Raw genomic sequence first — 18618 nt, 5'->3', positions numbered from 1 at the left:
AAGAAAATAACAACAAATTTTATGGAATGAATTCTACAGACGTTTCCGAAGAACGTGTAATAGAAAACTTATAGATGTAAGAACGAGCGCGATAAATAATTTGAGGATATGATACGCTTAAAAGGATGAGGTTATCTATGAAACCTTTTAGGCCTGTAGGAGAACATCGTTTTACATAATAATATTGTTGGGAAAACTATTTAGTATGTTAATGGAGAGAGAAAGATCTGAAACGATATTAACCTGAATAATAAGTCGCTATCCTAATGATGTTTTAATGATAAAGTTAGGTGTTTCCTACAACGCAAGAGTTCGGTAACTGACTTTTTACTTATCCAGCAATCGTCGATCTGATAATCTAGTACCACTTGTAAGCAGTTCCCTTTCCAGTTTTCTCTTCACCCTTAATTTATTTTGTTCCCATTTCTTTCTACCTTAAACAACTTGTTGCTGCTCATCTTTAATTTACATCTTCCTGAAATCATATTCTACTCCATCATCTCAATTTATTTTAGTAAAATGTAGGTTTAAGTGGAAATAAAAATTTGATAATACAAATATTTAAATTGATAGTGCAATTTATGATTTTTTAAATGCATGACGCAATCGCTTTTTGTTTTCAGTTTCACTTCTGGCTTATATGTAATAACTTCATCAGAGCTATAGATTTAAATTTTTTTCATTTAGATCATTAATGATCAATACTTTTCCTTAATAATCTCGGCTATTTCTCATAACTTTGTTTTCGAACCAAAATAATAATGTCACTTTTCTATATATTATTCGCATTCAGTCCAATATATTCAGAGCAACACTGAAACAATCCACTAAATAGACACTCTGGTAAAACTAGTATTCAAATTTATACTAGGATCCTCAGATATGACAAAATAGTTCACCGATGATAAAGACCTGAACATCTTGAACTTATCTATATATCGGAGAGGCGAGGAGATTTGTCAGGGATTCAACGTTTTGTGTTTCACTCACTTTTATTATTACAAGTGGAGAATATATAAGACTATAATAAAGCTCAACCAATAAAAATGAGTAGACAACTCGTACAATGAAACAATTACAAATGATAACTATCACCCATCAATAACTCAGCAGTACACGAATCATAATATAAGATTAATTTAATTTAGAACTCAAACAATACCAAAACAACTTGCGATAGACCGAGGCTCAGGGAAATAACGAATTCGCGACCACCAGGACGTCCGTTCGATCTGGGTTCCAAAGCAAGACTACCTTTTCTCAATATTCTCAAATAATATACCTACTGCATATTTCCTTTTCCTTATTAATTTTATGATACCCCTATCGTCCTGGGATCCCGACTACGTTGACAACCATGTGCCTACCTAGGCCTAAGCCTACCGCAATAAAACAATTTAAACCTTATTTTACAAAACATTACCAGTAATAGTACATTTCTTAAAACTACTAAAAATACAGATATTCTAAAGAATATTCTCATCGTTTTGTCGGAAGATACTCCACTGTACTTTATTCTCCGACATATATAAAGGGAGAATGGATTTAAAGTAGTGATGAAAAATTGTTTCACTGTTTAATACAATTGGTCAGTAATTTACTAACAAAGTCAAATCTTAACATAGTAAAAATAATCAAAATCACAGCACTCCAACGTTAATAATGATAAATCTGGTGTAAAAAATATGAGATAAACAATTTTTTTTTCGTAAAATTTAATGACGAATTGCCTACTCTATTTTTTTCTCAATTTTTGTCAAGACAAAGATAAAATAAAAATAGGGCTTGATCCATTAAATTACTAAGAATGATGTAACGAATACTTCAAAAATCTTTGAATACTTCAAAATCTTTGATGATGAAAAGACGAAGTTTTAACGTCATATTAAAACGTATCCAGTCACTTTGAAATAAATATAGGGATCATAATAAAAATTAGGAATCATGAACCCCACCGCAAAAAAAACGAAAAAAGGGGTAATTTCGTAAATACGTACGTGTGTTAGTGTGTTTTTAAGATTTATGGATAAAACAATTTTGATAAAATTTTGTAGAAAGACTCGCATATATGGGGAAGTTGGTTGGTAAAATTTTGGGAAAAATATCTCGAGGGTGTGGGGAGGAGGAGGAATTTTGCATGTCAATTTTCTCTAAATATTGCAAACAAACCCCCACCTTATATTAAGCTAAGTACATGCGCGCATGGTTATCTTACCATTTTTCTAAAAAGATTTACGCAAAAATTCTCCCTTCCCCAAAAATCGAAAAAGACAATTTATTCATTGAATATTTTTTAACAGGTTCTTTTTAACGTCTTCCTAGACATAGCAGTAATGTAAACGACCTCCAAAAATACTTTCAGGGCAATATTGGGAAGGGAGTTGATCAAAATTTAAAAATATAGAGAAATTTTCAAAACGTTTTTGGTTTATTTAAACTTTTAGTAAAACTATTACGATAAAATTTCATCATAATTTAGCCCCCCACCACGAAAAAAAAATCTTAGGTACTTTTTATTGGTTGTAAGTTTTTAGTAGAATACTTTTATTTTCTTCTATTTGACATAGCAAAAGTAGAAAATTCAAAACTTTTCTTGGAAGGTGATTTTGAAGGTGGGAGCAGAAAAACCCGTATTTTTGAAACGTTTTTGGTTTGTATAAACATTTAATGATAATTTTACAATAAACTTCATCGTAATTTACCTCCATCCTAAAAAAAAGGAATCTTAGGAAACGTTTTCCATGTATAATTATTTTTCCATTATGTAAAAATAAATAGCTAATGAAAGGAAAGTACAGCAACTTTGTTATAAGCTTTTTTATTCTATTCCGATAACTGAATAAAGATCAAACTCAATAAAGATCAAAGAATTTTCTGTTTATGGACATGCTATATAACCCGTAGACTGAAAAAATGTGTTGAGATAATTAAATTTACTTCGTTTTATTTATTTTTATTACGATATTTATCTTAATTTTTTAAATAACTATATATTAATTATTTTTAAATATAAATTTTAATTTTTTTACTTGTAAAACACTGTACTGACTGTAATAGTCAACCATTTGGTCACTGCCCATAGGATCTATATTCTGATCTTTATGGTGATAAGGATACTGCTATTTCCATTATTATTATTATATACTTTTTTATATTTAGCCAATCCTTACAAGGAGTAAACATTTTAGAGCACTTAAGTAATACTACTTGTTGCTTCTAAGAACTCAACTGTTTTTAACTCCTACTCTTAAGGGGTAATAAACTACCATCTGATTCGAGAAAAAGAAAGTCTTAAAATTTGGGATATGATAATAGGTTTTGTAGTGATAGTATGATAATATGGGCATTGACAACATTTCACTATCTGTATTCCTGATGTTTGTAAAAGTATCTCTAATTTTATTTTTAGGAAGAAACCGAAAATTTATTGGTATATTCTTTTTAAAAAAAGATAAAAAATTCTCACTTCTGTGAACAGAACATTATTATTTAAATTTTGTTTAAATTAAACTTATTTCACTTTTATCAGTTACGGATATTTACTTTCTACTCACAGGCGAAAAAACGATAAATCAATGAACTCTCCAGGAAAAATATTAACCAAGACGAGTATATTTTATTTTATTTTTATCTATTGAAATATACTGTATGCTATCTTTGTAGATTAGCATAATAATGAGAAAATTTAAAAAAAATTAAATTAAATATAATTAAATTAAAAACGATTAGCCGTAGAATGTTGAAATTTTGGATTAGGACTGTCGTAACATCTAGTTGTGCACCTCCCCTTTTATTGCAATCGACTGAACCAAAAGTGTCCAAAAAGTCCAAAATTCAAAAACTTTTGGGTTTTGGGCTTTCCCTTAACTGACATTATAAACCCTCGTTGAGCGCTTTTCAAGATATATAGTAAGTGGAAGTTATTTTCATTGGTTCCAGAGTTATAGCCAAATAAAATTTTAATTAATGAAATATTTTGATTTTGTAAGCGGAAGGCACATCGGTTCAAATTCGACTTCATTTCCTTTTTTCTTTAATTTTTTTTTTTTTTAATTCAAATATATTGATTTATTAATAATTTATTAACCTCTGTGATCGTAAAAAAATCTTTTACAATAACTAATAATTCAATAACAATAAAAAAAAATATGAAAAAAACCAGAAGTTATCAGTGAAATAAAATTTTATATTCTATTCAAAATGCGTAATGTAATTTAACAGGCGTACAAGGAAGTCATGTGGTGTCCACATCAGATTTTTTTTTTTAATTTGAAATACATATTAAAAAAGTTTACAGAAAATCTGTGTTCAAATAACATTATTAGTTATACAAATATCTTGGTATGTAACTTGAAATTGGAATCGTACATTTACGCAAGACAATTACATTTAAGTGAAACAACAAAGGCCATCAGAATGCTTTCTTATAAATTTTCAACTATTCAAATAAGGCTGTAAACTTTGTCCTCTTTAAGGAGAGCGCTTTTTAAGAGAAACAAAACATCAAAAGCAGAAAACATATAATAATGATTCAAAAGGATAGCATAAATTACTACTCTACAAATAAAATTAAATCCTAAAATTACAAACAGCAGTTTAAACGTTGTGTTCCTTGAGGTCTATTTTGAAGAGTGCAGTAAATTCTCAGTGTGGAGACTTATTATTCTAGTGTACACGTTTATTAGTGTGGTTATTTTCTCATTGTTAGGATTTTTTGTTAATATTTAAAGTGATCTAGTGACATAAATTTATAATAATTATTATTAACATAATTTTGGCTAAGTGTTTTGCTAGTCTATATAATTAGAGGATCACCCGAATTTAGATTATTTGCTTTTAAAAGACTGTTTTATTATTCTATGTGGCTTTTTAAATTGAATTTAATTGTTTACAAAGCAATTTTATTATTATTTCAGGATTTTGAATGTACACTATACAATTAATCAAATAATGAAATGAAAATATACTTAGCTTTAAATTATTAATTATTATTTTAATTATTGTTATAGAATTAAAGCAAATGTCCTTTAAAAAATATTTTAGTATACTAGCAGCCCGGCAATACTTCGCTATTTCTAGATTTGAGTATACATATATAAATATAAATGTATAGATTAAATGAACATAATTGAAAGTTTGATAAAAAATTAACAAAATGAACATTACGGAACTTATTAACAAAAAAAGAGTTACGGAGTTTATTAACAAAAAAAAATTGGCCCTTTTCCCTTTTACCCTTTCTCCCTTCCCCAATTCCTTTCCTTCTTCTCCGTTTACCCCTTTTCCATTTTCCTTTTTCCCATTTTCATTTTTAACATAATTCCTTTCCCCATTTCTCTTTTCCCTCCCCCATCCCCTTTTCTTTCCCTTTTTCTTTTTTATCCTTTCCCCTTTTCATTTTCTTTTCCCGTTTTTCATTTTCCCCTTCTTCCCTTTTTCAATTTTTCCCTTTCTCCCTTTTCCCCGGCGTAAATTGGTCCAGTAGTTTTTTAATCTATACCGGGCACACATATCGGAGGCATTGAAATGGAGTTAATTAAAAATATTTAGTATAGCGTGTGTTGCTTTTACGTCTAACAGATAGCGCTGTTTTTAAAAAAAATCATGTTTTTACCTGTCACAGGTGTGAGATGCTAGGTATATAAATAGTAGGTATATAAAAACACGCGCGTATTCGAATGCAACGTTCTTTCAAAATTTCAAAGCAATCGGTGAAGAACTTTCGGAAATTTAAGATTTCGAACAAACGAACATTTACATTTTAATTTATATAGATGATTAATATAGTCATATTTTAATAAAAACCTACGTTGAATAGAAAGTTTATTATTATTACAATTTTTTTTTATAACAGATGCAACCATTACTTTTCAAAAAATTTCAATACTAATTTCTCAAAATATTTCATTAAAATTTCTAAAACTTATAGTTTATTTTCATGTTCTCCATAGCATATTCTTGGAAGCATCCAGATAATTCAGAAGTACTTTTCTTATGGAATTGATAATTCGAGTAGTAATATTTTGGTAAAACTAAGAATACAAGACATGAACCCTTTCATAAACTATGATATTTTATGTTAATTTTATATCTGAAAGATAAAAATTTTATTTAAATAATTTTATATTTTTTGTTAATCGAATTAAAAAAGAGGTAGTTCTTAATTTTCCCACTTTATGTACGAAGTGATCAACTCAACATGGCCACCAATGGAATCTTAGAAACTTTAAAAGGGGAACCTTCCCTAAATTTTTCTCTGCGTTAAAAATACAGTATTCTCATTTTCGAAATCTTCAAATGTTTTCCAATAAGGCGCTTAACTTCATTATTTCAAATCGAAACCTCATGTTTTTATTGCAGTTTTGGATAAAAAATAGTATTTTAAAACATTTTTATTTTTGAGTATTTTTCTCTAAACTCATACGTTATTGAACTACGGGCTGACAATTGAAAACTTACAAAAACAATAAATACAGTTTTATCATCAGCTGTTTTATTGCATGTTGAAAAATTTCTCGAATTTACAGTAAAATCATTGATGGTTAATGTGTCGCCCTTATTCATTAATTGTTTAAATTGTCAAGAAGTTAATAAATACCTTTAGTTTTTAATTCTCTTTATTTGTGTTAGCCACTTTTTTGAAGTATTTAATAGTTTTCTGTATAATTTTTATTTTAATAATGAGTTTGGTAGTAAAGAAAAAGTGAATACGATGGAAATTTATTTTTTATGTACTAGGAATTCAATATTAGCGAGAAATATGTATATGTACAGCGATACCCTGGTAGAAGTGCACCTCACCGTAAACTGCATGAATAGTTGGAAATCTATCAAGTAATGGTCATTTCAGAAAAAAAAAATACATTGCCAGAACAGAGTAGTTACTGAAAATAATAAGACCAATATACTAACCATCTTTCAAACGTATTCTACAGCTCCATAAAGGAAGCTGTACAATTGCTACCCGTATCTTATGGCACAAGAGCAAGAGAGTTGCAAAACACAGTTATAATGCATATAAACTTACGGTTCTTCACACTATCATGCCTGGTGATGAAGGAAGAAGGCTTGAATTCAGGAGCTGGATTGCAGAACAGGTTGTAAATCATACATTTTTTTTTTTAATATTATTTGGTGTGATAAAACCAATTTCTCCACTAATGGAACGCACAATTGAAAAAACAACCATTATTGGCTAAAAAAGAATCAATTACAACTTATAATTACAATGTCAGAAAAAGATACAATCAATTGAGATTTTCCACAAATCACTGGTGCGCCATCTTTAACTATCAAATTTTGGCTGTGTATTTCTTCAAGGGAAATCTTATAAGAGCTCCATACCGTCAATTGTTAGAAAATATTCGACTGCCATCTATCGATGGCTTGCTTTTAGATCTACAAATGCAAATGTATTTCTAACAACATGAAGCTCCAGCACATAACTACGGCGAGGTAAAGGAATTTTTAAACGCTAATTTACAAAACAGTGAATTGTTAACGAAGAAATTATAGCTTGGTCTGCGAGAAATCCAGACATTTCCCCGTTAGACTACTTTCTGTGAGATATGTGAAAGACCGGTTGTACATACTAAGGTATGCTTCAGTAGAAGAAACTAGAGGTAAGATAGTGAAATTTTGTATAACAACCGTCACAAAATATTGTGGAAAGTTATTAACGATAATGACGTTTTCAGGAGAGCGACTGCCTGCATTTTTACTAATGGTGTCCGTTTTGAAAATATGTTACAATTAACACTGCGATTATGTTGTAATTGTTCCTTCCTAATAAATAAAACTAAAACCACACCGGTTCAAGGTAAAAGTTTTAAACTTACCTTTACATTCTACTTCATTTAATTTTCGAACTTTGTAAATATTACTTGCAAACCACGTACTAATTAGTTGAGTTTCAATTTAAAATATTACAGATAGCCATTATATTTGATTTCACAATTTCAAAACTGCAGTTCCGTAACAGGTACGTTTAGAGAAAAATAACCAAGAATAACAACGTCTTAAAATACTATTTTCTAACTAAAAATGCAATAAAATCATGAGGTTTCCATTTTAAATAATGAAGTTGGGCGCCATATTGGAAAAAAGCGAAGATTTAAAAAATTTTAATGCTAAATATATTTTTAATATAGGGAAAATCTTTAAATGGTTTCCCATTTAAAGTTTCTCATAAAACTTATAGTTTCTGAAATTCCAGTATTGGTCAACTTGAATTAATTGATCTTTCTGCATATACTTTTTCATTTAATTTAATGCGTTTTTAAGTATTAACTTTATCAACTGTACGAACATCAATGATTTATTTTAAATTTAGTCAAGAAATTTTCATGTAAAAACTTTAACTTAGATAATAAAAAGACGCGAATACACGTTTTAAATAGAAATTTCAAACATTAAGAACACAGGTTTGAAAATTTTCATTACACTGCAAAAGATTTATAAATGATAATGTGTTTTGGTTGGATTTTTTTTAATGGACGGAGAAATGTAGTATACGAAAAACGTCATGCCAAACCAGGATTCGAACCCGGAACCTCGGGGGAAAGGCCGAGACTCTACCACTCCATCACGGAGAAAATTAAACATACTTTAAAAGTAACATTGAAACACACATAACAACACACTAAAATAATTTTTAATTCTTTGAGTTTTGGCTTTCTGAAGTCGGTGCCAAATAAAAAAGCACCAAGTGAATGCTTGTCCTTGTCCTTGTGAATGCTTTAAAAAATCAAAATTTAAAAAATTAAAAACGTATTAATTTTTACTCTTTAGTGCAGCTCCTTGAGCCGATTTTATAATTTCATAAATTTATTTTAAACCTTATTTCAACCTAATGAATGTTTGTCAATTATTTTATTTAATTAGATAATAATTTTTTGACTGAATAAATTTACGATAATTTTTGCATTAGTTACAGTTACTTTAGCGGTATTATAAAAATTACTATTAGACCTATTGAAATTATTTACCGAGCAAAAGAGATAGTATGGGAACAAGGTGAACGTTGATCGTTCAGCATTACACGTCACTAAGCAGAAACGATAAGCGAGCTCTCCAATGATGGAACAATTCACTTCCCGTGCATGTCTTACAAAGTGAAGTCAACATATTTCCCCCACAGACAATCCTGATAACAGTTCAAAACAACACAGTACGGAATCAATAAATATTAATTACGTTCACAGCTTTCAACAAAATAATGTACGCAGTTTTACTTAGTCCTCTAACTAAATATTTTGTTAGGTCATGTGTGTTTCTTTTATATAGCACATTTTAATTAAAATTATAAAGGCTAAAATTAATGGACGTAGAATCAATGATGATGATAATATTATTTTTAACGTGTAGAAGTAAATTTCTAATTTATATTCCTGAAATTATAATGAAAGAATTTTACTACAGCAGACGCATTACACTTTGGTAGACAGTTAAAAACTTAATAACTCGCGATTCATAATAACAGTAATAATTTGTCAATCTCCGTATTGGTAGTGTCTCGGCATTTTATCCGTAGTTCCCCTGTTCGAATCCCGGTCAGATGTGGCATTTTTGATACGTTATAAATTTCCATTAGGACTAAATAACCACAACAGTCAATGTAATCTAAAATTATTAACTATCAAAACTATAAGAAGGCTAACAGTTTTTTTTAGTTTTTTTTTTTTTTAGAAAAATATAATTATTTTAAATTATTTCTCAAACAAAATTTAAAGGTTTAGTTTGGGTACTAGAAAAAAATAGGAAAATAAATATTTATTAGAGAAAAAAGAAAACTAAAAATAGACTTACTATATTTTACTTAAAAAAAAATACATTAATCAAATTTACAAGAAGATGTATTGAGTGATATTTCAATATCAGAGAAACTTTAATAATTTGTAGAATTATCATAGAAATCCAAGATCAATTTAGAAAATAGGTCATTTTGAAATCTAACCAGAATACCATGAACAGACGATCTGGGAAATGTTGTTTAGAGGTAAGAGGGACGTACCACAGTTGGGAAAACATTGCATTATTCAGAGCAAAATTGAAGGTATCTAGTAAATGTGTCTAGTGAGATACAAGGTCCATTAACCCTAAAATTAGTAACACAGTGTGTAGCCGTCAACAGATGTTATATTTACAGTATAAAACATTATTATTCATTACATTCCTTGTTTTACAATACAGTATATAAATATTAAATGAATAGATAAATATATAAAATTGAATTAAATTATTAATTTGTAAACTAAAATATCTGCTTTTTATTCTGTTATAAGAAATTTAAGATAATCGCAAAACAGTAGGGTTGATAAAATATCATTATCATAAGTGCAAAAAATAAGATTAAATTTTAATGGAAGAAAATATTTCTCCATAACCACAAGAAGTTAAAAAAAGCACAAAACAAACTAAAAAGAGTGAAAATTTATCACATTGACATATTTAATATTTTTTTTTTTAATTAAAAAATGATCAATTTTTTTTCAATTAAAGAATTGTAATACCTGTGTATATTTAGCTAGATAATCGACGCGTGATTTATAGTAATCTTTATAAAATTTATAATGTCAAGCCAGATAACTTATAAATGTAATTTTTCAAACTTATAATGTCGGTCAATACATCATTTTTAAACCAACAGGAAGGCAAGCCAAAATAGTTCTTCATACAGAAAGAAAAAGTTAAAATTTTAAATAATTTTAAAGTAAAAAATAAAAATGCCTTTCGGCACGCCGGAAGGCGGAGATAGATTTCACCGGTGCTAAGTAGGGGATAAAACAGTTTCCACTTTAAATTAAGAAAAACTTCAAATTTACTCAATACGACAATGGTTGCATGCGAAAAATATTTCACATGTTTAGCATACTACAAGTCTCTTACAATTCCACCAGTATTTTGGTCATCCCTTGTCGTAAGGGTTAGTCATATCAAAAATTGTTTCAGACAAAGGTTTTAGGTATAGTTTAGAGGATTACTGACCACTTTAAAACTATTCGATAGTGTGCCTATTAAGGGAGGTATGATTTTTTTGTATTCGAAACCCAATTACTTCCACTCCCTGGGCCAACGGTTGGTTATATCAAAAATCTTTGCTTATGTAGGTTTTAGGCCCTTATCTAAAGAATAGTAGGAACTTTAAACGAATTCGATATTTTACTTAATAAGAAAGTTATAGCGATATTTTTTTTCGAAAATGTTATCTCCCATTTCCACCCCCATGGTCTGATTTTGCCCATTAACGAACTCAACTGATATTTTGGGTCATTATATTTTATGTATCAATTTGAAGGTGATTAGCGCAAAATTAAGGCAGTTATCGTGTCCACAAGAAAATGGAATATATATATATATATATATATATATAAAAGGATATATATATACTTTTGAACTAATGGTGTTTTTGGGGTCTAGGGGATGTAAAACGCGAAAATATGTCGAAATTTTCCGGAAGTCTAATCATGGTACCCATTACAATAAGTAAATTTCTTATGAAATCTATCTAGAACTGAAGATCTAGTGGAAGACCCACGCGCTGATGCAAAGGAGGGTGATAATTGACGGCTTATTTATCAATTCGAAAGTGATTGGCGCAAAATTACGGCAGTTATCGTGTCTACAAGAAATATATATTTATATTTCAGTTTCTATTTTATATATATATATGTATCTGTATCTGTATATATAAACTTGAACTGACGGTGATTTTGTGGTCGGGGATGAGAAACGCGAAGATATTTCGAAATTTTCCGGAAGTCGAATCGTGGTACCCATTGCAATAGGTAGTTTTCTAATGAAATCTACATAATTTCATAAGTTTGAATTCTTCTTTGTAGGCACGTTAAATAAAAAGTTATTAAAAAAGATTTTTCACTGATAGAGGATTCCTAATACAGATTTATAAGTACTCAATCTTTTTTTACAAATACTACAGTTTATTAATCTTTCAGCTAAATTAATATTGTTTTAATCAAAATTCAACTGCTGTATACATACTGTGATTAGTTACAATGTTTTTCCTTCTTCAATCAATCCACTTTGACGAATACCATGCCAACCATCACAGTCAGTTTAATTTAAACGTGGTTTCCTTCATTTCAATAATCCTACGAAACGAACTGTTCTGTCAGTAGAAGGGATATAATATTTTCCTTATCAGGTAATTGCTAAAAAAAATATAAATAAAAAGTTTATCACGTAGTCCAGAAAAAAAATCAATTATGTAATCGGTGACTTCGTGCAAAGAACTATTAATTTTATAGCATTATGTATAACAGCGGACCAAAATTTATTGAGTACAGACTATTACAAAAACTGTTTCTGGTAAAGTAAAAATCTTTAATTCTTATATTTCTGAAAGCTTAATACTTATTTTTATTCGTAGTTTTCATAAATATTAATGGAACCACAGTATTCTCAGAGAATATTTTACAAAAAAAGCTTAACGTGCTTATTTATGAATAAACCAAAACTCGTAGATCAGCTGAAATTGTATAAAATAAGAACATAAATAATGGGTACATCACTACACATTTGTCCAACATGATACTTCCAGGAAAACAGGTGTTATTTTACAACAATGTAGGAGTAATCTCCGGGGCCATCGTTAGATATTGTTTCACACGATGAGATGAATGGCTATTCTTGCAGCGCAGTTTGAAAATGTCTAACCGGGATTCGAACCCGAGACCTCCACATGAAAGGCCGAGACGCTACCACTCGCGCCACGGAGGCCGGCATACTTACTCCATCGGGCTGGTCTAGTGGTTAATTCGTCACCGCAAATCAGCTGAATTCGAAGTCGAGTGTTCTAAGGTTTAAATCCTAGTAAAGGCAGTTAGTTACTTTTATACGGATTTGAATAGATCGTGGATACCGGTGTTCTTTGTTGGTTAGGTTTCAATTAACCACACATCTCAGAAACGGTTGACCTGAGACTGTAGACTGCACTTCATTTACATTCATACATATCATCCTCATTCATCCTCTGAGGTAATAACTTGATCCTCTGAGGTACTAACGGTGTTTCCAGAGGCTAAATAGTAAGAGAGAGATCTTACAGGAAAAAGGTACAACCACTCAAAAGGCGCAAAACGATATCTAGGACCATTTCTTTGAAATATTTAAAAAAAAAGATTAAGTTTTTAAACTTTTATGAGAAACAATATGATAAGATATTAATATAAATTCTGAAAATATTACACGTTTATTGTACGATATATTTTTTCACTTATGTAGAGATATTTTATTCAAAGTTTCAGTTCAGAGCGCTTTATATAACTGGCCGTCATTTTTCAAACATCATTTGGAGGGAGTTTATTCTGATGAAATATTCATAAATAAACATTTACTGCAAAAATGTGAAAATTGGTCTAACAAAATTGAAAAATGAGTGGATTCATATGCACACGGAGTCTAGCAGCTAGCAGAGCAAACAAGTAGTTTCAGAATTTCTCTAAATTAATTTTTTTGCGGTCATAATTATAAAGGACTATTACAATTATAACGAAATGGAAGCATTTCATCTACTTTGAAGTGGTATTTAAATTAAGCAGTACAAAATTATTTCATAAACTTTGCCCATAAAATTCATTGACAGGAGAGAGAATTATTAAATCTGTAGAAAAGTATTACAGTATTTTCAGGTTTATATACAGAGCGAGTCACAAGTATAGAAATCCCTCAACAATTTTAAAACCGTTCCAGATGGAATACTGTAACTTTTTAGGATAAGGTATCGGTTACCATTTAACGAGAAATAGAATTTCAACCCCTCTTGGAGGGAGTGGCCAAGGGGTTGTAATTCAAAGATTTTATATAGTAACACCTTTTGTGTGATAAATAATTTTAAGTCTCTTTAAGATGAGAAAAAATGGTATAAATAAAAGTTGGTACGATATCTGTACCCAAAATTATTAACTTATCCACGGGTTTTTAAATATGAATGTACAAAGTTTGCTAAAATGAATAGTCACTTATTTTTAAATAAAACACCATTCATCTGTATCAAAATATATAAAAGAATTTATTTTCGTGTAAATTAACACAGTACTTTTGCTTACGAAAAACGGCCATATGCTTTCATTGAAATTTTTAATAAATTCCAAACCATGTAACAACTTTTCTCATAAATCTCTTTAAAATATAATTAATTTTTTTCTATTCCACAAACAATAATTCTCTGTATTCAAATAATTTTCATCACTCCTTCTAAATTGTGAATTACGTACATTGTAAATATTATTTATATTTACTATTTTTTTGGGTTAACCTTAATATTATTTCATATTTTTATATTTAAATATTAATATGAGCTTTAATAACATTTATTTTTTGTTTTATAATAATTTTCACATTTCGAGATGCTGCTCAGATCGAGGTTTTACCACGGTTTCCTTAGATCCATCCAGGCAAGTGCTGGGGCAGTTCCTTTCTTTTATATATTATATTATATTCTTTAATATATTAGAAAATTACAAAAAATTGATTTTTAACTGTTCAGTTAAAAAACAATCCATTACACATTTACCTCTTCTTATAAAGGATTAACTAATTATTAAGCAACAAAATAATATAATTTAAATAGGAGTAATACTTGTAGTTTTTTATTTTTATATTTGTACGATTTTATATGTAATTAAAATTTGACTCGAAATACCTATTTATCGAAGATTTATTAATAATTTGTCAGTAAAGTGTTTTAATTTTATTAAGTGATATTAATTTAATTTTTATTGAATATTAAAACTACATAAAAGTGATTGTATAAAGATAGAGTTTTTTAAATAAACTCACAGGCCACCAACTAGAGTAATAAGTTCAGAATTAATTAAAAATGAAAAACGTTTTAAAAATTTCTACCCGGTAGTACTCCACTTCTTAGAAAGTATTATTATACATTGACTGACGACGCCTTTTGTTCAGTTTGCATTTTCTTAACGTATATTTCTAATGAGTATCTGAAAAGGTGCTTAATAATAAGCTGGAGTTAATTAGATGTCAATATCAATATATTGGCGGAAATGAGCTGATAGAGTGAATAAACAAAGTCGATTGAGACAAAGGACACATTAAGTCAAACACTTCATTAACTAACTACCGTACGCTAAGCGTGTATATATATATATGTGTGTGTGTGTGTGTGAATCGAACAACTTAGAACAATACCAAACGTCAAGCCGAAGGGATATTCGCATACAACAGAAAGTTCATAGTTAATTAGGGTACAGAAAACATCAACAATGTTATCGATTAGGAAACAATGCTTTCTGTGAAAAAATAAATATCTAGCAGGTAAACAAAAAGAGAGAACAAAAAAGTTCGTAATTATTTTGAAAGAGAAAATATTGAAAATTATTTTTTGTTTTCAGTTTCATTATTCGGCTTCATGTTTATTAAACATTTAAAATACTTCTGTTTTTATGGCAACTAAATTAACTTAAGATAATTTTCAAAAATGAGATACTATTATTGAAATGTCTAAAAAATCCTTCTGTACATAAAAAGAAAGATAGCCGTGAATCTTCGAAGAAAAATTGGATTCATAACTTGTTACATTCTTAATTAAAATCTAAATCTTAATTAAAATCAGGCCATTTTTCAGCTATTAGTAAAGAAAAATGAACTACAAAACGTTTTCTTTGTGACTTTCAGACTTATTGTAAAGGTTTGCTGTTTAAATTTTTTTTAAGAACTGTCTATTTTAATTCTTCAGGCACATACTGAAATAATTAACACTGTTACAGTAATGTTGGTTAGAAAGAAAAGTAAACCCATCAGGTTGGTAAAGTGGTGAACGCGTCTTCCCAAATCAGCTGATTTGGAAGTAGAGAGTTCCAGCGTTCAAGTCCTAGTAAAGGCAGTTACTTTTATACGGATTACTAGATCGTGGATACCGGTGTTCTCTGGTGGTTGGGTTTCAATTAACCAGACGTCTCAGGAATGGTCGAACTGAGACTGTACAAGACTGCACTTCAATTACACTCATACATATCATCCTCATTCATCCTCTGAAGTAATACCTGAACGGTAATTCCCGGAGGCTACACAGGAAATACTGGCCATAGAGATCCCAACATCCTCTGCATATAACATCTACCAAAATCATACCTATACCAGTAAAACCGACTAAGTGGAAGAAGGGATCATGGATAAGGAAACAGGGATGATAGTGAGAAAGGACGATGTGCATTCGTCGTAACCACAGTATAAGACTAACAATATTATACAGAAGACTTCTCAAGGACTCTCCTCAATCCCGTCCCCAATCCCTCGGGCGATCGGGGCATTTTCATCCGAATAGGATCAGCGCATTACTGACCATAAGAATCTTTTTTGATCATTTTAAATGTTTGTTGCAATAATTAGTTTTTCTTAAAAGGAGAAAATCCACCATCTCAGATATCCTTGAAAGTTAATGTAGATTAATAAAATGTAACGTAATAAGGATATTTGTTAAAATTGGGACTTCATCTTTTAACTAACGCCGGTTAAGATTTTAGTAAACTGATTCGATTAAATTTTAAAGAACATTTTATTATTATGTAATTATAACTGGAAACAATAAAATTGAGAAAACTGAATGATAATAATTTCTTTCTTTACATCTTTACGCAATACAATTTTATAATTATTATGAAGTACTTGAATAGTAATAAAAAAATTTCAATAAAGAAATACTTATTCGTTAAAATTAAATTTTGTTTAGTTAAATCTTTGTTGAGCTAAGTCAACTTTAACAAAACCAGAATTTCACTCTTTCATGAACATCATGATAGGATGTATTGCAATAAAATTTTGCATATTAAACTCAGCGATATTAAACTGGGAGGAAATCTGTTTCGATGCAAAACTGCCGTCAACTCAGGTAGTGAAATGGAACAATATTTACAGCAGACTAGGGAGAAGTTTTTCATTTTATAAATCCAAAGATATTTCTTTACCAAATATATATATGTACACACAAGTACAAATAATAAAACAAAAATAGTCTACAGAAAAAATACTTATACACGATAAAATTTATTTTGTATTTAATTCAAAATTAATTTGAAGAAATAGAATTAAAACTAAAAATAATTTATTAAATTTCCTTTAATTTAAATTAACTTACCACGTACGTTTTTTTGTCTACCTTTGGGAGAAACATGGCACCAGTTTCCACAAAAAATTATTCGAAAAATGATTTCGTATTGCGTGTGGTTTTTCCGTCTGTGTATCTAAATCAGAAAAAAACTTATATCGTACATTACTGATATCTTACATTAAATATAAATCACAACACAAAAAAATAATGAGTAAAATAAATTGCCGTTGCTTCTTCACTGAAGTGAATTTGGCCTATTATTTTGCACATGTTAATCCCGTCTTAATAGTGACGAAACTCAGGGTGTAAGCGAGACCTCACTCTGCTCATTACAGGACATAGCTAAGTACTTTCTAAAATTAATGAACGTAATTCCAAATGGGACCTAACCTTTTTCAAACTTCACATTCTATAGTCACATAGAAATGTTTAATACTACTGGATGTGTAGAAGTTCATCCAGCGTCTAATTTAAAACTAACCGTCTAATTTAAACTTACCGTTATTTCAAAAGTCTTAAATTTTTTTAAAATCAATTGGAAGGTAAGATTACGTTTAAAAAAGCGTTTATAAGAATTTTACTTCTAGACAGCCAATTTGAGAGTTAAACTATCATTTCAATAGATATTGCACAGATAAATAGAAATAGAAAATAAATAAAATAACCATAATAAATAACAAAAATAATAATAACAACGAATATTAATTTAAAAAAAAATAAACATTACTAAAGAAAATTCTAAAAAAGAATGATGAAGTACAAGAAATTATTTTCTTCAAGTGCAATAAAAAATAAATTTTAATTTAAAATATTTAAACCTCCAATTAAGATTCCACTACGACTTCTGTAAAGGTTGGATAGATAAAATCTATTTCAAGAAAGATAAATACTGGATTACTGGGATCTCAAAGTACCTATCATTTTTTCTCACTTAAAGAGATTTTCCATTTACCCAATTTCCCAAACAGCCAGGTTTAAAATAACAGTTGTACCAATTACAGAGAGACCCCACTAAGAAAGATTTATATGAATCTTTGAATGTACGACTTGTTTTTTATAGTAAACTTTGAAGTTATTGATAATACATTGTTCCGTTGGCTTCAATTTACCTGTATTAGCAGATAAATACAATAGTTTAGCGTGTTCTAAATCAGGCATATTATTGTGGGCTGTGCAATTATCGACAAATAAAACAACTCTTCGTTTCTGCACCTTCATTTCAGTATTCACTCTTTTTAACCAATCTACGAAGATATCCGATGTCATCTAGGCCTTTTTGTTATTTTGATAATTAACAGGTAAAGTTCTGACACCTTTGAAGCATCTTGGATTTTTAGATTTTCCATTTAAAAGAAGCTGCAGAATTCAGTTCCTGATTCCCGACATATTGGCACACAAATGTACAGTGATCCGCTCTTTGCTAAGTTTCCCACCTAGACAAGGCTGACCTTTATATGAAAAATGTTATCGGGAAGACACTTGAAAGATAGCCCGCTTCATTGGCATTGAAGACATTAAGAAGACGGCAA

At 29.3% G+C, this 18618-nt stretch overlaps 1 long non-coding RNA gene across 1 annotated transcript in view; it reads right to left on the bottom strand.

Moving 5' to 3' along the window:
* The window catches only part of LOC142320889 (uncharacterized), a 386977-nt gene that overhangs the window by 68794 nt on the left and 299565 nt on the right, over positions 1 to 18618 (bottom strand). The window contains exon 4 of the long non-coding RNA XR_012755500.1: positions 17117 to 17222. This is a non-coding gene — a long non-coding RNA (uncharacterized LOC142320889). The remainder of the gene's footprint in view (positions 1 to 17116; positions 17223 to 18618) is intronic.

Source organism: Lycorma delicatula, chromosome 3 (assembly GCF_047948215.1).
Source record: "Lycorma delicatula isolate Av1 chromosome 3, ASM4794821v1, whole genome shotgun sequence".
NCBI classification, from domain to species: domain Eukaryota; kingdom Metazoa; phylum Arthropoda; class Insecta; order Hemiptera; family Fulgoridae; genus Lycorma; species Lycorma delicatula.
Note: the sequence above shows the minus strand (reverse complement) of the source record. Positions and strands in the feature narration are given on the sequence as shown.